Genomic DNA, 21,941 nt, shown 5'->3' with positions numbered 1-21,941 from the left:
CAGGGCTCTCACAATAGCAAAGCAATGCTATTACCCTTCCCTAGTGGATTCCTCATCCCTATCTTTCTAGTAGCTGATTTGCAACTTTTCTTTTTCCCTTCAAACCTCCTTCACCATTTTCTTACCCCACCCTCTGCACTGACAACCTTGCCTCATACTTGACATAATACATTTTGATCATTAACAGCAGCTTCCTCTTGCCCCCTCCTTTTCCTTTGATATCCCTCTGACATTGCCAAAACCAGCCCTTCTACATGTATCCTTGATCCCTTCCCCGTCCTTTCTCTCCAGTAGATTGCTCCCATCATCATTCCCACTCTTTCTTTAGCCTTCAACATCCTCCCTATCTACTGGATATTTCCCCCTACCAACAAGCAAGCCCAAGTCTCCCCCATCCTTAACCCCACCCCCACCTTACTATGCCTGCTAGCTGTCACCCTATATCTATCTATCTTCCTCTTCCATCTAAACCGCTTGAAATATATAACTATAATTGGTGCCTCTGATTCTTTTCTTACTTCTGTACTCTCTGCAACTTGGCTTCTGACCTAATCATTCTACCAAAACTGTCCTCTCCAAAGTTCCCAGGGATCTGTCTTTGACAAAAGCACTGTCTCAATCATTATCTTTCTTGACCTTTCTGCAGCATGAACACTTAATCTGAGCACCTTCTTCTGGATACTGTTTGTTTTTTCTCCTTGTTCTTTTCCTATCTGACTACTCCTTGATCTGTTTTTTGCTGGATGTGCATCCACGTCATGCCCAATAACACTGAGTAGCCCACAAGGCTCAGACTTGGGTCTTTTTCTCTTTTCTCTCTACGCTCTCTCGCTTGGTGATCTCACCAACTCTGATGAGTTCAGTTATTACCTCTATTTTTCTGGTTTTTCCCCTGAGCTCTAGTCCTGCATGACTTCACTCCTGTTGGACATTTCTAACTGAAATTCCCAAAGGCATCTTAAACTCTACAAGTATAAAGCAGAGTTTATTATATTTTCTCCATAACTCACTCTTCTTCCCAACTTTCCTATTAATGTCAAGAGAACCACAATCCTTTCAGTGAACAAGGTTCACAACCTCATCTTTGATACCTCTCTATCACCCCTCATGTCTAAATCAGTTGTCAAATCTCATTTATTTCTGTACAATATTCCTTACATATACCCCTTTATCTCTATTCTCATAAGCAGTAGCCTTTTCAATGGTCTCTCTATCTCAAGTCTCTCCCCACTCCAGTTCATTTTCCATTCAGCTAACAAAGTGATTTTCCTGAGGCATAGATCTGACCATGGAACTCCCTATTCATAAACCAAAGTGGCTCCCTCTTATTTCTAAGATTAGAGAGAAAATCCTTTATCTGACACTTAAAACACTTCACAATCAGGCTTCTTCCTCTTTCCCCCAAAATTTTGTGTTCTACTTCCCTCCATGCACTCTCTGCTCCAGCCATAATGGCTCACTTGCTGCTTCTCCCACCCAACACTCCATCTCTCATTGCCTTTGTGCGTACTGGCTACTCTTCATTCCTGGAATGCTCTCTCTCTCAACCTCAGTGTCTTAGAACCTCTGACTTCCTTCAAGATTCAGCCCAAGAACCACCTCCTCAGAAGACTCCAAGAGTCTTGTAAGAAAGAATTAAAAAGAAAAACAGAGGAAAAGTAGTTCAGCACCGCCTTTGCTGGTTCCCTTCAAACTCTAGTGGTATCCTCTCTAAGACTACCTTCCATCTGTTCTGTATTTATCATATGTAGTGGTTTATTTACACATTGTTTCCCCCATTAGAATGTAAATTCCTTGAGATGAGGGATTTTTTTGGGAGGGGATAATCCATGGAACTATAGCAAATGCTTAATAAATGCTTATTGATTGATTGGTTATAGTTTCCATAATGACTACCCTTTCACTAGTGTTTTGTAGTTTGCAAATCACTTTCCCTACATTTTGCACTACTCTGCAAGGTAGTTAGTGCAAACAGTTATTTATCCTCATTTTACAGATCAGGAAACAGGTTCAGAAATGCAAAATGACATTAATGGTGGAGCTAGCACTTGAACCCAAGCCTTCTTGTTCACTAATCTTTTTACTCTGTCTCACTTCAATATGAGATTCTTGATCTGGCACTGAAATACCACTTGGCTGAGCCCACAGGGACTGGAGGGATTACCCTTCCCTGCTTTGTACCCAGCCGTTTGGTTTGGATTGGATCCGGTCCTGGGAAGCCTGGTCTCAGGGAAGGGGAGGGTTCCCTTTTCTCATACTCATTGGTTTATGTAATCCCTCAGTCTGCTTCCACAGGGACAATTTTATTAAAATAAATGAAATTATGTTTCATACGTCTCAGAGGTTCCCCCAAAAGTAGGATTTTAAAAAGATATTGAATGTGCAATATGAATCAGATATGATATTTAGGTATGGGTAATTTATTCCTACACAGACATGAAAGACTAAACATAACAAAAAAGAAAACAAATCTTACCACCACATGTTAACAGATCAGGATTTAGTAACAATTTATACCTGTTGGTACCATCTACTGAAAGATTGATTCTTAAACTTCATCAGGACATAAAGCAAGACTTCTAATTAGGCATTTTTAAAAACTTCATCTGGTCATACACTGTAGAAACATCTGGTTCTTGGTAATGTGGGCATCTTCCCTTGCTGCCATTCAGTTCCAGTCACCAAGGGGATGTCCAGTGGGTCCTTCAGACCTTTTGACTTCACAAAATCCATGAGATACTTGTTTGCTTAAAATCAAGAAAAAACACACACGTAAGAGGCAAAGGTGGCCAGGACCTGGGCAGAAGCTTCCCTTGTTGAGTCCATGTTCTATCTGGGGAATTACAATGAAATTGCTATAATATTATCCCTTCCCTCTACTCACTGGAATCACATGGTATGTTGCAGCCCTTTAGGCTCCAACAGAATTATAAACTCAGCAGTTAAGAAGGGGACTTTGGCACCTCAGGGTGCAGTCCCTTCATGCCCTAGTCTTTTATGCCCAGAGGCTAGCCCCAAAACTCCCCCAGAAGGTCAAACCTATGTATTTAAGACTGGGCTCTTACTAGGAGTATGATCTTACATACTAGGAGTACCACCGTAGACAAGTCTCTTCATCTTTATGTGTCTCAGTTTTCTCATCTGCAAAATGGGGATAGTAATAGGAAGGCAGCTCTGTTCCCCTTTTGCATTTAGCACCAATTGAATTTCAGATATTAATCAGCAAAAAAAAGCACCTTGGTCCCTTGACTAGGAGCATTTATTTCTCTCTGTACTGAAAAAGATGTGGCTGTCTGAACATAGAGTGTAAACTTTTTCTGAAGCAGCCAAGCTTTTCCCTGTGGCTGAGTTTCAAATGTATTGAGCATTCAAGTCTAGGTTACTTAATTTTTCCTCCAGTTTAATTTGCATTTTGTTATTTGCACGAGTCTTCCTTTTGCCAATTTCTCCGCTCTACTTGGGCTTATTTAAGGTCTAGAGTTCTGATTTCTCTCACTCTTTCTCCATCTTTTGTGAGGCTATTTTGGGAGCTAAAACCCCAAGGATCCAGCTATAATTATCTCCTATAGTGGAGGAAAGGAAGGACCTGACCAGCCCCTGGTTTTCTTCTGTCCCTCTGGGATTCCACTGGCGCAGGGAAAATGGGAAGCATTTGATATAGAGACCTGCCAGCTAAACACAGTGTATGAGAAATAATGATGGGGAAGTATACACGCAGTTTCAAAATAAGCTCCGTTATTTTCTTTTCACCTGACAAAAGCACGGTCTCTGGAAACAAGTCTAGATTTTGACTTGGCTCTTAGCATATGTATGCAGACAAGCCCAGTGGCTTCCCTCTTATCCAAAGTCCTTCATTTTTATAGTCTGTTTCAACATGCCTAGTTCTCAGTCACTCTGCCTCCTGCTACCCTTACATCCTTCTGAAACAAAAACCAGGAGGCAACTGCTTTATTGCTAATTCCTTCTAAGTTTTCAAAATAATATCTCCAAATTTTTTATTGATATTTTTCATTTTTATATTATCTTCATTTTCAAATATATCCCTCCAAGAGTGATTTCTTGTAAGAAAGAATTAAAAAGAAAAAAAGAGAGAGGAAAAGTAGTTCATCAAAACTAACCAACATATCAACCAGGTGTAATGGTCTATGGCAGGGGTGGGTAGCCTGCAGCCTCAAGGCTTTCTAGGTCCTTGGGTGTGGCCTTTTGACTCAGTCCAAGCTTTACAGAACAAATCCTTTTTATTAAGGGGATTTGTTCTATAAACTTTGGATTCAGTCAAAGGGCCACACTTGAGGACCCAGAGGGCCACATGTGGCCTCGAGGCCACAGATTCCCCACCCCTTATCTATGTTATATTTCACATCGAAAAACCTCCCATTTCTACAAGAAGGGGAGGAGCTACATTTTCTCCTCTCCTGGTCCAAATTTTATTATTATTATACAGTGTTCAGTTTCATTCGTTTGTGTTCTTCTTTCCATTGGCATCACTGTGGCAATTATATTTACTGCCTTTCTGGTACTGCTTACTTCATTTTGCATCAGTTCATAGAAACCTCCCCATACTTCTTTGTATTTCTTCTAGTCATTGCTTCTTATAGCATAATACTCCATTACTTTCATGGACCCTATTTTTTTGGCCATTTTCCATTTGATGATTCCTAAATAATATTGACAATATTAAAACATTTGTTTTATAAAGCACATCTCTCACTCTACCACTGTGAGGTGATAGTTCAAATGATACCATCCCCATCCTATAAGTGAGAAAACTGAGACTGAGAGATGAAGGGACCTGTTCATACAATTACACGGCTAGTAAGGATCACAGCCAAGGTTCAGAGTCATGAATTTCATGCTTCCAAATCAACCACCATGTGTGACCAAGGCAAGTTCCCTAACCTTTCTGAGCCTTGGTTTCCTTATAAAATGAGAGATTTGGACTAGATGACTTCCATTTATCTAGTCTAGAGCTAGAAGTCTTCCATTTATCTAGAGTTAGAAGTCCATTCTAGCTCTAAATCTATGATCTTGTGACCACTTGACCTACACCAGACCTCAAGCTACTTCCTGATATTTCTAAATACCCCTCCAATAATTGCTGCTCCCTGTAGGTTCCCCTCTGCGTACTTTTACAACACTCATCTATCCAGCCCTACAGTATCACAAACTTCTGATGTAAACAGTGGAGCACATTCCTACATTCTCTCATATCATTTACTCTTGTTTGATGAGTTTATTACTGTTGTTTGCCCCTCTAGGATGTACATTGCTTTTTAAATTTGTTTTGTGAGATTGGAAAACTCATTTAACTTCTCCAAGCTCCAGCTATGTCATCTGTAAAATGGGAGGAAATAGCCTATCTGCCTAAAAACAAAGAGCCAGACTAAAAAAACTCCTTGGTTTATTGTTTCATTGATTGTACTTGACCAAGTGATGCCAAGGTCAATAAATGAAGATTAAGTTTAAAAGCATGTCATGTAATTTTTTTTTAATAGAATCCGTTGTTAAATCCTTACCAGCATACCACCGAGGACAATCAATCATGGTGGTAAAGAACTTCCAGATCATGATCAAAGAATGGAGGGTGCTTGGCTTTGAAAAGAGAAGATGGGAGGAGAAGGAGAACCCAATAACTGTTTTCAAATATTAGAAGGGTTGATCTGTGGAAAAGATACAGCAGGTAAAAGTTACAAAGGGGCAAATTTAAGTTTGATGTAAAGAAACAACTTCCTAACATCTAGAAATACCCAAAATTCAGGAGATAGTGGATTCCTTCTCACTAGAGTCCTCAGGCAAAGGATAGACATCAAGTAAGTTGTAAGAGGGAATTTTTGTTCAGGTATGAGTGGGATTAGTTAGCTTCTGAGACTCCATCCATCTCTGAAATTCTGTGATTCTCTGTTCTCTTAGGCCAATTCTACTTATAAATCCTACCATCAGGAAAGCTAGTGACCACATAATACCATTCAGCTGTAAGTATAACCCAATATGATTCAGCTGGAAGTATAACCATGCATAAGACCCTTTCCTGGGTACCGTAGAGGAGGAAACTGGCCTAAGTACTGGCAACTAGGTGGCAGAGTGGATAAAGCCCTGGACCTTCAGTCAGGAAGACTCAACTTCCTGAATTCAAATCTGACTTCAGACACTTATTAGCTGTATGACCTTGGGCAAGTCATTTCCCCCTATTTGCCTAATTCCTCATTTTAAAAATAAGAAGGAAACAGCAAACCCTTCCAGCGTCTTTGCCAAGAAAACGCCAAATGGAGTCACAAAGAGTCTTATACAACTGAAAAACAACAACGAAGTATTCCCAAACCCTTTCAGGTGCTTTAAATCTCCAACAAAAGAAATTCCACTCTCTGGCTTCCTGTGAGTCATGCTTTCGCTACAACCCAATGCCAAGTTCTTCTCTGGAGTTTTGGCAGAGTCGTTGCCACTTTTGAATGAGCTCAGCTGGAAGGGAAATAGCGTGTTTGGTGTTTGTGAGGAGTACTTTGTTTTCAGTCAGTTTTGTACTCAAATAAATCAAAAGCATCTTTGTGCCACCACTTAGTTATTGGCAGAGCCCAGGCTCTCAGCGCCGAGTGCGGACCCTGGGGAACTTGTCAAAGAGTTTAACGTGGGCTTTGTTTTCACTCCCTTGAATTGTAGATTTCTCCAGGCAAGGGTCACATTCCTGATTATGAATAATAATGGTCAAGGCCAGAATGCATAGGCTTGGGCTAGTCCTGGGATTCATTCATGTCTGTATTTATCCATTCACTGAAACATTGATTAAACATTTACTGAATGGACAGCCTTATACTAGGTCCTAGTTGGGAAGGTGGGGATGACTGGGAGAGGGGAGAAAGATACAAAGTTTGAATAAGGAACAGTTCTTGTCCTCATAGAGCTTATAATCTAGTAGGGGGATAAGGCCTAAGTTAAACAAAAAAATCCTTACGATATACACTAATAGTTTATAAAGTACAAATCATGTGAGGTGAGGTCCGAGAGGGAGAGGGCCATCAAGGAAGCCTTCCCAGGCACGCACACACATACACATGCACACACATGCACACACACACATACACACACATGCACACACACACGCACACACACATACACACAGATTTTCAGCTTTCTTTTATTTGCTGTTTTCCTCCTGAAGACAAGGGCTATATTTTTGCTTCATCCTCAACACTTAACACAGTGCGCAGCATATAAACCAACATGGTAATAAATGCTTACTGACTTGGTTTGACTCCTCTTTACTGTGCTCTCCCTTTCTTTCTGTCCCACTCAGACATTCCTTGTGCTCCCAACTCAAATGCCTCTCTGTTTGCCCTGGCAACTGGAAGTTCTCAAAATGAAATTCTCAACATGGATTCGCAGATTTCAACCTGGGAGGGAACTTAGAGGCCATTGAGTTCAACCCCCTCATTTTTAGAGGAGAAAACATGCAGAGTGGTTAAGTGTGTGAGACAGCATTAGAGTTACTAGACAATAAAGGTAGGATGTTAGTCTCAGAAGGCCCGTAATAAAATGCACAACAATTACTTGGGAGCTAAAATGAAGACTCCCTAGTCTCCCCTACACCCATACTAGAAACACATGTCTGTTAACACTGAAAGAAATGAAACTGGAATATCTTATAACCCTCTGCTTAGGTATTCTAGAATCGGGAATGTGTCTGTTCCTTTTCCAGTTTAGAACCTTTTTTGTTTGCATTTATGTCTTGATTTTTTTTGTTGTTGTTTCTTACAAAAACATAGATAGGAAAACAACAAAGGAAAATTCTCAGGGAGTCAGTTTATTGTTATCATGTTCTTCTAGTTTTAATCTTTTGATTTATATATTTTACTTTAATATCGCTTTCATTTCTGAGTGTCTTTTCCCCTTCTCTATCCCCCCCATCCCTTGTCACAATGAATAAAAAAGAAAGGAAAAAAGGATTCAACAAAGCCAACCAACACACCACATGTCTGACAGTGCGTGCAATATCCGCTCCCACAGCGTCCTGCCTGTAAGGACAGGAGGGAGGGGCATTTTCTAACGTCTTGGAGCCAAGTTTCATTATTATAATTATGTAGCAACATATAGATTATTGGGTAATTATAGCTAATAGCATCAATATATAAATAGTAAGATCAATAATTAATTTGTATAATTAATTTTCTTGTATTCTAATAGCTGTGTATATTCTTTTTCTTTTTAAAAAATCAATCTAATCACATTAGTTTATAAAAGATTGTTAATTTGTATAATACCTTGTTAATTGTTCTTTCGGAGTTGCTCACTTCAGGGGGGCTAGGCGTCCCAGTGGACCTAGAATCAGGAAGATCTGAGTTCAGATTTGGCCTCGGACACTTACTTAGCTGTGTGACCCTGGGCAAGTCACTTAGTCCTGTTTGTCTCAGTTTCCTCCTCTGTAAAGTGAGCAGGAGAAGGAAATGGCAAACCATTCCAGTATCTTTGCCAAGAAAACCCCCCAAAACAGGGTTGCGCATGACTGAACTCCTGCTCTACAACTTATCTTAGGACTGTAGATTTGGAGCTGGAAGAAATTCCTAGAAGAATTAGGAGTTTCTTATTTTTTTTTAAGAATAATATCCTACTTGTTTGAAGCAAAAGATTTGTTTAATATGTAGCTTCTCTGCTCAGTTACTCATAATTTTCTGTTGTCTTTAATAGGAAGTATGTTTATTTTAAAATAGAGACATTGGAATCTCATTTTGCAGATAAGGAAACCAAGTTACAAAGAGGATAAATGAATTACGTATATAATATACAAAATATAGATATTATTTGTATAATATAATATATAATATACTATATATTTATAAGAACTATATGTAGCTAAGAACTATATATCGACAAGAACAATATATGTAACTATATGTAAGGAGGTGGAATTTGAACCTACATCTTCCTTACTCACTATCTAGCCCCCTGCTGTGATGTGCTCCCTCTGCAGAGTTTTGTGTGATACCTTAGCAGGCTTTCTTAGGAATGGCTCAGGAGACCCCCTTGATCTTCCACCAGGCTAGCGATAGCAATGCTATTCTGTTTTCCCCAGGGCATTATCCTTCCTGCCTCAATGAATTTAGTGCTTGCGTTCTTAAGAAGTTATTCTTTCTAACCATATGGTAACATTCCTGCAGTCATGGATCACAACTTATTTGATCATTCCCCAACTGATGAGTATCTATTTCTCCTGGCTCTGGTTCTTTGCCAATGCATAAAGTCCTAAAATTCTTTCTAATATAGTGATTCCCAAATTCTCAAATTATGAATAACCTTTCTTAAAGTTATAGTTTTAAAAAATCTTCGCATAATACTAGTTGTACTTAAAAAAACCCAAATGTTAATGTTAATTTGTTGTAATCGACCCTTTTGTAGCTTCTAACTAGCTCGGCATTCCACAGCACCATTACTGATGTCATCGATGGTCTCAGCGTTGTAACCCACAGACTAGGCTGTTCCAAATGTCTCTTTAATGGTTCTAAAAAGATCTCTTGCCAATGATTGGTGCCTCATCTGCCAAGCAATGTTGATAATCTCATCGAGACTGATGTTTCCACCTGTTTAATATTTTTCTACTCCTTCTGAACTGAGGAGGTTTCTTTAAATCTTTAATGATCAAGGCTGAGCAGAAGGCACAACCTCAATCTTGGCTAGTCTTAGCCTTTTCCGTTAACCAGTTGCCTTGGCAATGTCATCACCACTCTTTTGAGGAGACAAATCCAAGGGACCAGTTTTGGAAGCCAGAGCTGATATGGTGCCAGTGTTCCCACCAGTGTATCTTAAAAATATGACTTTAATTTCATTAGGATCAAATTTGGGCAGCATGGAGGATGAAAGTGGAGGCTTAATCTGGACCCTGCAGGATGGCTGCTGGTGTTGGATGACCAAAAGACATTGTATCTTCACTACCCATGAGTGGGGAATCCAAAGAGTTGACTGAGAAAATACAATATGACAGAAAGATCCCAGGAATAAGTAATACCTTTAAATGTGTTTATATTTTATTAAGCACAACAGCATCCATATACATCTGAATATTAGCAATATACTTATATGTGAGGGTTGTTGTGTTCGTCCTTCATTGCTGAAGAAGATCACGCCATCAGAGAAATGATGACATGATTTGCACTTGACTCTGAGTGAGGGAGGGCTGTGCAGGTCACCAGTCTCACTTCTCCTCCAGAGCCATCTGGATCCAGTGACCAGATATTCATCAGGATGACTGGAGATGACCCAAGATGCACTGAGAGACCTTGGCCCCTTTAGGTCAAGGTCTATGCAGGCACGCACTTAGGGTGAGGTGATACCCATTCATTGCATAGACCTGTTTAAGAAGTAGCCAGGGCATGGCTCCTTTAGTGAGACATTCAGTCTGCAGAGGACATCTTTGCTTATTTATGGATGTCACTACGTATTTGTGGACACCTTGCCCAATCTCCCATCTATCTGCAGCTTGAGGTCTCAGAGAATCTTTGACATAACAGATGAAATGGCCTCATTTCATGAATGAGGAAACTATGATCCAGAGAGGTTAAGTGACTAGTTCAAGTTCACATGGTAACAGGTCAAGGAACCACTGTTCTCATACAGTAGCAGAGATTCTTTCTATTGATTAAGTAATGAAGATTTGACTGTCAGAATCAGAAAACTTGAGTACAGTTCTCTCTTTCCTTCTTACTAGCTCTGTGAGCCACCCACCCAGACCTGGGGCCACATAGACTCTACCCTGGATTTAGGCACTTCTGGTAGAGAGAAATAGAAAATTATCCTTGGAGGAAGGAGGCTTGGTCTGCAGAGTTGCTGCCATTTACTGATTGATCTGGAACAGGTGATGTAAGTTCTCTGGACCTCGGCTGTCTCATTTTAAAATAAGGAGGTGTCTCAGAGAAAGAACTGATGGAGTCTGAATGCAATTTGAAGCATACTTTTTAAACTTTATTTTTTGCCTTTGTTTTCTTTTGCAACATGGCTAATATGGAAATATTTTGAATGACTACATATGTACAATCTATATCAAATTGCTTGCCTTCTCAAGAAGAGGGAAAGGGGGAAGGAGAGAATATGGAATTAAAAAATTTTTTTAAATTGAGAAATTGAGAAAAAAATAAAAATTGAATTCAAAAATAAAAATAAAACAAATATATAGATGCCTTTTCTGCAAGAAACGAGGAGTTTAAGGTCCCTTTTTAGTCCTAAAGTCTATACAGGTGTGGGAAACCTGTGGCCGCGAGGCCACATATGGCCTTCTAGGTCTTTGGGTGCAGCCTTTTGACTGAGTCCAAGTTTTACAGAAAAATTCCTTTTATTAAGGGGATTTGTTCTATGAAATTTGTTCTGTGATTCAGTCAAAGGGCCACACTTGAGGACCTAGAGGGTCACATGTGGCCTCGAGGCTACAGATTCCCCACCCCTGGACCTTACTTCCAACTTTGTGAGAAGCTATATAGAGATTGACCCTCTCACTCAGACCTGTAGACTCATGGCTCCCTCATCCATGAGACTTCTCATAAAAAAAAGAGAAAGAAAGAAAGAAAAAGACCAAGGAAGCCTCCGCTCACTAATGCCTGGGGAGAGGGAAAGGAAGATCCATTTTGCAAAAAAAGGGTCTTGTGGTCTTGTCTACAGAGGCTTTACCACAAGGGGGCAGTGTTGGCCCAGGAAAATGCCCAATTCTAAAACAGCACTGTAATAGTGGGGAAAGGGTAAGCTTTCCGTGGATCACCATGGTCTCAATAATTGGATCAATGGGCAAGTCAATTTTGTCCTCTGGGCTTTCATTTCCTCCTCTGCAAAATAAAGGTATTGAACTAGTTGAGTTCAGTTGACTAAAGTTTATTTGGGATTATCAGTGCTGCTGCTTCCCCAACTTTAGTATAAATAAGCCAAGAATTGGCTGTATTTGATTAAGACCCCTCATTTATAGTCTGTTCCTTGTAATTAGGGATTAGAAGTCATTCCCTAATTGATACGGGGTCAAAAGACCCTCCTGGCATGCCCTGAAACCCAACAAGCAGTTCTCAAAGTGAAGAAATCTAAGCTATCTGTAACCATATTTTAAAAAAATGCTCCCAAATCACTAATAATTAGAGAAATGCAAATGAAAGCAGCTCTGATGTTCAAGCTTATACCCATCAGGTTAGTGAAGATGGAAAAGAAAGGAAAATAAGCTGTGGGAGGGGCTTGCAGAAGGACAAACACACAAATGCATTGTTGGTGAAGCTGTAAATTAGTGAATTGGGAATTTTAGAAAGAAATGTGAAACTGCCCAAAAGTTAATGAACTATATACTATCCTTTGACCAAGCACTACTACTTTAGTGGGCCTAAACCCCAAAGAGATCAAGGAGGGAGCAGAAGGACCCCAATGCACCAAAATATTTTTGACAGCTCTTTTTTTCCCCGGTGGGAAGGAACTAGAAATTAAGGGGGTGTCCATCAATTCAGGATTTGACATATGAATGTAATGGAATATCATTGTGTTATAATATGTGATGCAAAAGATGGTTTCAGATAGACACTGGAAAAGTTTTATGAACTGATACAGAGTGAAGTGAGCAGAGCCAGTAATGGCAACATTGTAAAGACAGACAACTTCAAAGGACTTAAGAATTCTAATCTTAATGACCAACCATGATTTTAGAATTCCAGTGATGAAGCATATGGCTCACCTGACAGGGAGTTGATAGACTTAAGGTACAGAACAAGATGTAAGTTTTTGGGATATCACCAAGGTGGGAATTTGTTTTGTTTACCTTTGATTATTACAAGCGGGGTGTGTGTGTGTGTGTGTGTGTGTGTGTGTGTGTGTGTGTGTGTGTGTGCGTGTAAGGTAAGAGGGAGAGAAAATAGATTATTCTTATTTGAAAAAATATAGTAAAATTAAAAAAAAATCAGGGATGGATGAGGTAAAGAAGAAATTTTCCCCTTCTCTGGGTCTCAGTTTCCTGACATGTAATGGAAGAAAATAAATTCAATGATCTCTGAGGGCCCTCAGCTCTGACATTCTGTAGTTCTAGAATTATTAATTATTGTATATTATATATTATAATATAGATTATAGAATTATTATTAAAATTATAGCATATTAAAGTGGAAAGAGCTTTGACTTTGGAGTGAGAGCACCTGAATTCAAATGCTACCTTAGTCACTACCTGTGTGACCTTGGACAAGTGACTTAATCTCTTGACCTCCATTTCCTTATCTGTAAAATGAAGGGGATGGACTAGATGACTTTAGATCTAGGATCCTATGAATCCATGATTGCCCTAACCCTGGGCTTTCAGGGGTTCCCAAGTTATTGACAACTAGCCCAGGATAGGTAGATGCCAACTACTGCTAAAAATGAGCTGAGGTCTTTTCCTTTTCAAAGTTGCCTTGGTAGTTTATGTCTCCTGAATCAAAATATTAGTAAGGACTTAGAGAGTAATAGGGTGGTCAAAGACATGCCAAAGACACATTTTGCCTAATTTTCAATTTGCTTCATGCTGTCCCTGTTTTGAAGTATAACACCCCTCCCAGGTTACTCCCTGCAAACTGCACTCCAAGTTTGTGGTTCCCAAAGCGGGGCTGCTTACTATCGGGACTCTGAAGGTATCCTGGGGGTGAAGGGCAGGAAAGCTATATTACTATCATTATTGCCCATGAGCAAAAGTATACTTTTCATTAACTGTTGTCCAACATACTTAACTAGCTTTTAGAAAAGCAATTTAGCAAAAACACTAGGATGGTATAGTAAGAACAATTATTATAAAAACATTGTATTCCCCACTGCTCATGTCTGGGATTCACTGTCCCAGTGATATATGCACTATCCAAGAGGAGAATTGGCTCAAATTTAGTGTACAATATAGTGGGGGCACATGTGTATAGTGAAAGAGTAAACTCACCACTCCTGGTATTGAGAGCTCTGTCATGGAATCCTCAAGATCTGTGTCTTTCTAGAGTCCCTAGCTATGGATCCTACTATAAGGTAACACTCCCTGAAACTTTCTACTTTATAATTCCTAGTACTGGAAGTCTTTTCTCCCTTCAGAGTCCTCACACAGCTTCCCTTGGATGATTTTCTCCATGTTTGTCTTCAGTGGATCTCTCTGCTCCTAGGGAAGGTTTCCTACTTGTCCTGTATCTTTGATGATATGGTCAGGGGAGGTGGGGGGTGGAGAGAAAAGATAGATACTCTCTCTTCTTACCCTCCCTTCTTAAGAGTGATTTCTTCTCAGACACCCAACTCCTCTTTTTTCTTTATTTTTAAAAGTTTATTTTGGTTTTCAATATTCACTTCCATAAGTTTTAAATTTTCTCCCTCTCCTTCCCCAACCCCCTCCTCAAGATGGCATTCATTCTAATATAGGCTCTACATACACGTTTCTATTAAACATATTTTCACATTAGCCATGTTGTATAGAAGAATTAGAATGAATGGGAGGAACCATGAAAAAGAAAAAAACCAAAACAAAAAGAAAATATTCTGCTTCACTCTGCATTCAGACTCCATAGTTCTTTCTGTGGATGGCATTTTCCATCATGAGTCCTTTGGAACCATTGTAGGTCCTTGCATTGCTGAGAAGGGCTAAGTCTATCAAAGTCAGTCATTGGACACTGTGGCTGTTTCTGTGTACGGTGTTCTCCTGGTTCTCCTCATTCTGCTCATTTCAGCATCAGTTCATATAAGTTCATATAAGTCTTTCCAGGCTTTTCTGAAGTCTGCCTACTAGCTCTTTCTCTTGAACTGGAATCCCCAACTACCAAACTGAAATCCTCCACTATGGAACTGGCTCACCACTGGACTGGTCAAGTGTTGAAATTCCTCCCTGTTAAAGTTAAACTGTTAAAGTTCCCAGAGATGTGCTGAGCTCATTTGGTTAGCCAACCGATTATTCCCTTCAGCCAATCAAAGAGGTTTTGACCTCATGAAAAGATAGCAAGGTTTAAACTATCTTTACACAGGTAGTCATCACATGTGACTCCATTTTAGGATTACATTAGCTCAGTTGCGGAAGGAATCACACACTCCTTCCCCCATCATAACACAAGTAATCCATATTTAATCTGTTCTCACCTTATTGCCAGGAGAGGAGGTAGGAGCTTCCTTTTTATTGTTTTGCATAGTTGGGTTGAAGCTACTCAATCTCCTTTCTTCCCCCTTGGAATGTTCTGCCTTCTTAATTCCATCTCTGGGATGTTAGCTTCTCTCAAGGTTTCATTCGAGTACCCACTCCTACAGGAAGCCTTTTCTGATTGCTGTAATTTTTAATGTTCTCCCTTGCTACAAATTACCTTTTATTTCTGTACCTGTAACCCCCACATTTTATAAACTCCTTGAGAGAAAAGACCTTTCAAATGTTACTATGTCCCCAGGACTTAACACAGTTCCTGGCACGTAGGAGATTATTTGGTACAAAGTAAAGTTTATTGACTGGATTTGCATTGAATCCTAATGGGCTGCTATACGACCTTCACATGCTTCAGAGAGCTGTTAGGACTGAATGAAATGATGCAGGCAAAAACAGTTTGAAAAAATAATGCAAATAATTGTCTCCAGTTTCTTATTGCTGGAAATTTTGAATGTGTATTTATTGAATTCTCACAGTGTGACTTCCTTAGTATAAAAATATTTCTCATTGAGGAGTGGCCTTTCCCTAGTACTTTTATTTATCTATTTTAAATTATGATGTGCCTTAAGCTATTGCATTAAGAAGCAGAAGCAATTTACATAATTTATATCTATTCTGACTTTTAAAATTAAATTTTATACCTATTATGTCCCTGAGACTTTAGGTCTCTCAATTTTGCTAGATTTTGGCTTTGTAATGGACTCTTCCCATTTATCTGATTTCCCCCAATTCTTTTCTCTGTTTGCATTATTATACTAATTACTCCTCTACTGTCTTCTGAGCATATGGGATGCTCTACTTCCCCTACCTCTCCCTTATCCAAATCCTACTTAGCCCACCTCTACCAGGAAGCCTTTGGTAACAACTCTGACCCACTCTAATCTCGTCCTCACTTAAGTTTGTATTGTACTTAGTACCCGTATAGCATATCTGATCACATATTGGTTTGTATTCTCTATTTCATGAGAGTTGGTAGGGTCCTGTAGCCCATGATGGCTAGGGCCCACAACGTCTGACACAGACCTAGGATGCAGAAAGTGCCATCAAGGAAGCAGCTTTCACAGACCTTATAAAAAAGGATCATTATTGACTACATCCTTTAGAGTTTTCTGTGCTCAAGACCTCAGGTCACTTGCAGCACAGTCTTATGTGCAAGACTTTCCACAGGGACAGCAACAACAAGGATAACACAGACACCCAAAGAAAGACTCCTGGGGCTAGGAGGTGCGGGGAATAGAGCCTGTGCCTTGGAGTCAGGAGGACCTGAGTTCAAATTGGACCTTACTAGTTGTGTGACCTTGAGCAAGTCACTTAACTCCAATTACTTCCATCCCCCTCCAAAAAAAAAAAAAAAAGACTCCTAGGAACAATAGACCCCTTCAAATTGCATAGCTGCCACAAAAACTCCACCTGACCCTCTTATTTTCCCTTCTGTCAACAAAATCAGGTGTGAAAACACAATGTAAGTCCTTTTAGGAGCACTATCCCTAAAACTCTCTGTCTCCTTGCTTTTTTCTATTACCCACAGGTCTCAGAATGAAAGGTAGACTATTGACAGCAACAGATGTCTTCTTGACTTCAAGGTTCAACCATCCTAACTCCCTGATAGTGATAGCAGTTGTCTTATGTCCTTAACCTGACTGGGGGCAGACCCTGTGTTTGGTTTCTCTTTATATTCCCCTCCCTGCTACAATGTCCAATACAGTGTTGACCCATGATAGCTATTCAATGCATATTGAATAGGAGTGAATTTGTCTTCTGGACAATTTCAGTCCAAAAATTATATCTTTTCCTTTTTATTAATAAGCCTGATTCCTTTGGATCCTAGTGCTTATGGTTTTATATCATTTTCTTTGCATGGTTACTTTATACTGTAGATTAGATTTCCCCCAGCGTTCTTCTTTAATAAGTCTTCACATTGTCAGGTCATAGACATTGTTATGTGCTTACAAGATGGACTCTTGTCTTTTGCCATGAGAGAGGCTGAGAGAGAATCTTGAATGTCTGTTTTGATCTGAGTGTCATTGTCTCTGCATGAGATTGTGTTTGTGCATTGACAGGAATTCCTAATAGATAACAGCGTTAATGTGCATGGGCTAGGGCAGAGCACACGTGATATGAGCGTGTCTGCGTGTATGAGAAGGGCACACGTGAGTTGGGGGAAGGGACTGTAAGCCACATGGTTTACAGAATTCACCATAGATTGGCAGCAGCACATTAAAGCCTATAAAAAATATCTAACATTGGCGGCTGATTGCTTTGGGAAAAGCTACCAAAGAAGCTGCTCCCTAGGTGCCCAAGGAAGCAAGTCAAGAGCCCTCTAGGTCATCAACTCAATCTTGGACAATCTTGGATAATTAAAACTTGGTTTTAATTAAGTAAGCCTCAGAATGCCATGGAGCTGCCTCCATTTCTCCATCCTGCACAGGCATGAGATTTTATTCTTTGGAAAGGAATGCCTGTTTCTCCAAATGTGGCTATTTTCTTGTCTTTCTTTTTGTTTACAGAAGGGGAGAAAAACTATAATATCCAAGACTTTTTCTCTGGTCCATCAGCTATAGCTATTCTCCGCATTACCTCATGGATCAGGAAGTTACGTGCCTCTTCTTTTTCCAAACCCTCTCTCGCCCTATCTCTCCACATGCACATTAGGTATCATCTCCCAGCTATGAGAGAGGCAAAATGAAGGTCTTCACAGTCATGCTGTAGGGTAGGAGGAAAGGGAAGGCTAAGAATACAGCCAGGGCTAAATGGAGATTCTACAGGGGAAAAGATGAACTATATTAGTTTTGCAGATGGTAAGTATGGCATGTAAAGGGAGCATAGCATAGAGGTGGAGAGCTGGTCTTGAAGTCAAAAAGAGTTGGGTTGGGGTAGTGAGGTGGCCCAAGAGCACTGGACCTGGAGTCAGGAGGACCTGAGTTCAAATCCAGCCTGATATACTTACTAACCGTGTGACTTTGGGCAAGTCACCTGAACCTGATTGCCTCTCCTCGTAAAAGAAGACTTGGGTTCAGGTACTGCCTCTGACACAAACTGGGTAAGCTATGTAACTTGGTTTCTCACCTCATAAAATGAGGGCATTGAACCAATTGGTTTCTAAATTCTCTTCCAGTTCTTAATCCCCAGTCCTAGGACATTACAGGGAATGCATTAACTTGCATTGGTAGAGGGAAACTTCTCGTGTAGAGGTCTCCATACCAATGAAATCACAGGTCTCAAAAAAAAAAAAAAAAAGCATGATAGAAAAATCCTTTGGTGAATCTTTGCAGACTTGGATCCTGATCTCTGCCACGAGAGATGTATTTAGATTTTGTAATCCCTTATGTCCCTTCCAGTTTAGACATGCTATGATTCCATTTCATCTTCGTCTAAATGCCCAGCATAGACTGGTCTCTCCCTCCATGAGGTTCCTATCACATAGAGAAAAGGAGATAAAAAATTCACCTTTGTGCAGATTTATCATAGGATCATAAATCTCTAGCATAAAGGGAGCTCAGGGCCATCTAGTCTAACCCCTTCATTTTACATATGACAAAACTGAGGCCCAAAGATGTTGTGATTTGCCCATGGTCATATAAGTAGAAAGAGTTAGAGGCAGGAATTGAACCCGGGGCCATCTGATTTCAAAACTAGTGCTCTTTCCTGCTAAACTATGCTGAATAAATGAATACATAACATTTCCTCTAGGGTTACTTTTTCACCCCATTCGAAACGTCAGATTTTATCCCCAAAGTATGGCTAACTACTTCTCCTGTTAGACTCTTAGGGTAACCCTGAGGGTCTGGGTTTTTTTTCTAGTACTATTGCTTGTGAACCCTTACCAGGGTGTTCCACATTAGCCAGGTTGTTATCCCTTAGCTGTGCATAGTTAATTAACTTTTAGTTAAGAATATTTACTAAGGTATAGAGTAAGGTAAATTAGTACAGTAAGAACAGCTGGTATAAAAACATTCTCCTAAAAGTTTGGGACACGCTCCTCCACAGGTACAGACATAGTCCAAAGGAAAATGGGTTCAAACTAAGAAAGCATATATGATGAGGAGGTAACACAGCTTCTGGTTGCATGGAAATCCTTTGCTCTATTTGTGGAGTCCTCATGAATTTCCCCCAAGGTGTGTATCACTCCTTGGTGGGCCCTGAGGGTCAGGGCCATTGCAGAAGACAGAGGCTGTTCTCAGAGGGTCTAATTGGTCCTCTCTTCTTGGTGCAGAGGCTGTGGTCCTAGGGACCTTCAAGCTAATAGGGATTCCAACTCTTTCAATCTTTGGAAGGTCACAAAGTTTTCCTCTGGTTAAGAGGATGGGGAAAAGATAGATACTCCTTCGTCTGTCCCCCCATTCAGTTCCTTTTCAGGGGCTTGGCTAAATCTAGTCCACTACTAGACTGGCCTGATTCTATACCAGATTCCAAAATGCTTTTCTCTTTTATACAAGCCCTACAGGGCATGAATGAGTCTTTTTCAATCCTAATATACTTCCTGTGGAGTTTTATATAATTTTGTCCAATGACTCAAAGGAGTTCAGTCCTTCCAGATTAATTAAGTACTCTTTCTCATCTAGTTTATGCTTTTGATTGATTTAATAAAAGTGAACCATTGTCCATATCGGTTTTAAACCTTTGATTGATTCTGTAAACTCATTTTGTTAGTTAAATTAGGGTGGGTCAATTTTAAAAATAGACTTTTATTAATATCTTCTGTTTTTACATTACCTAGATTTCCTCCTGTATATCTCCCCACTCAGAGCCATCCCTTATAAGAAATAGGTTTTTTTTTTTAAGAAAGAAAAATAGGAAGAGGAGGGAAAAAATTAGTAAACCTGATTAACAAATACAAAAAAATTGATTTTAAATTCAGTGAACTCTGTAGACCCTGACTCCTGCAAGGGAAGGAAGGGATCTTTTCATATCTCTTCTTTGGAACCAAGCCAAAATCTTCTAATTTCCCAACATTCAGTTTTGATTGTTTTGTGATGTTTTTTCTACGTACACTGTTGTAGAAATTTATTTTGTATGACTATACATATTTGTAATGTGTTTTATTTTTCTTGCCCTCTCAGTAGTTGGGAGAAGGTGTAAGGAGGGAGAGAGGTGAGAATTTGGAACTAACTTAAAATAAAATTTGAAAAAAACACCTGCAGAAACAAACCGATAACTCCCATCTTTCTCCCAGATGTGCAGGGAGAGTGAAAGTCTTTGGTCATAAGAGCTTAGGATCATGGCTTTTGTGTTGGAAGGAATTTTAGCAGAAATCTATTTTGACACCCTCATTTTACAGACAAGGAAACAAATACCAAGGGATTAAAGCAGTTTCCCTAAGGTTACATAGGAAATAATTGGTCAAAATTTGAATTTGGGGAAGGAGGACCTTTAGGGAAAGAGCTGTACTAAGGATGCCTCCCTGTTCTTTCTATGTGGTGGGCAGGAAAAGAAGAGTGTTAGAGAAACAAGATTTTATTGTTATCTCTTCAATTAGAGCTTCTGGTGACCAGACACATCACTTATTAAAAGAACAGCAGGAGAGAGACTGCTATACTGTCTGGCTCATAAGCAAGCCAGAAGCCAATTAAAGTAGTCCCTTCTCTCTGATCACCTTCATTTGAGGCAGGCAGCCAGGGTCCTTGGCAACTTCCCTTTGAACAACAGAGAGCCCAGTCAGGGAATGGAGCACCTCACACAGCACTTTGTACATGTTGTAATGGATACTCAATATATGTGGGTAAGTTGGATTGGATTGAAGTGGTGGGATCTCATTGCTAGACCAATGCCAGAAGAAAGGACCATGAGCTATGGGAGGTATAAATGTTTGCTGTCATTATTTTTAAATACTTTGCAGCTCAATGACAGGATGAAAATCTTACTGATACCATACCACAAAAGATGGATTTTCGGTAAGTATCAAAACTTCCTTAGAACTGATCTGGGGGACCTTTGCCATTAGCTGTAGCACTTAAAACATTACTACATGGAAAGAACATATTTTTAACTCTTGAATCTTTTCTCAGTATTTGGGTAGTTGGAGAGATTGTACATACACACACACATACACATAGATAGATAGAGAGTACAGGGTGTGTTATATAAGAAGGGATGATATCCACACACACACAAAATAAAATAAAATAAAAATTAAGGGATGAAGGAGGAAAATTCTGGGAAGAGAAAGGGAGTAATGGAATGGGGCAGGCTATAACTCATAAAAGAAATAAGAAAAATCTTATTCAGTGGAGGACATAAGGGAGAAAGGGAGAGGGGGAAAAATAAAGCTACTCTCCCCACATGTGACTGAAGGAGGGAATAACATGCTCATTAAATTTGATATGAAAATTTATATACACCACAGGAAAGCAGAAGAGCAGGCAACAAGTGGGGTGAGGGGAATGTTAGAAGGGAGGGCAAATGGGAGAAGGGAGTCACTGGAAATAAACACTTTCAAGAAGGGACAAGGTCAGTTGTAGGGGGAGAAAAATAAGGGGGGATAGGGTAGGTCACAGGGCAATATAATTAGTATTACACAACATGATTACTATGGAAGTCTTTTGCAAAACAACACATATTTAGTCTGTATTGAATTGCTTGCCTTCTCAGTGGGGCTGGGCAGGGAGGGGGGGAGGGAGAGAAGTTGGAATCCAAAGTCTTAGAAACGAATGTTGAGAATTTTTATTACATATAATCAGGAAATAAGAACTATAGGGATAGGGGTGTGGAAATTTATCTTGCCCTTAAAGAAAAGAGAGAAGATGGGGATAGGAGAGGGGTGGGGTGTGATGGAGGGGAGGGTACATTGAGGGAAGGAGAAATCAGAATGCAAGCTATTAGG

The 21,941-nt window shown here is 39.8% G+C and overlaps 1 long non-coding RNA gene and 1 pseudogene across 1 annotated transcript; both read right to left on the bottom strand.

The window, feature by feature from the left end:
- Nucleotides 1–2,399: 2,399 nt before the first annotated feature.
- On the bottom strand, nucleotides 2,400–5,919 carry LOC140531695 (uncharacterized). The gene is made up of 3 exons (XR_011976404.1): nucleotides 5,748–5,919; nucleotides 5,517–5,660; nucleotides 2,400–2,747 (listed from the first exon to the last, which is right to left on the bottom strand). It is a non-coding gene; the product is annotated as an uncharacterized lncRNA (long non-coding RNA).
- Nucleotides 5,920–9,387: 3,468 nt separating this feature from the next.
- LOC140531694 (large ribosomal subunit protein uL11-like) lies at nucleotides 9,388–9,834 on the bottom strand (annotated as a pseudogene).
- Nucleotides 9,835–21,941: the final 12,107 nt, after the last annotated feature.

Source organism: Notamacropus eugenii, chromosome 3 (genome assembly GCF_028372415.1).
Source record: "Notamacropus eugenii isolate mMacEug1 chromosome 3, mMacEug1.pri_v2, whole genome shotgun sequence".
In the NCBI taxonomy this organism is placed as follows: domain Eukaryota; kingdom Metazoa; phylum Chordata; class Mammalia; order Diprotodontia; family Macropodidae; genus Notamacropus; species Notamacropus eugenii.
This window is presented reverse-complemented; position numbering and strand designations above follow the sequence as displayed.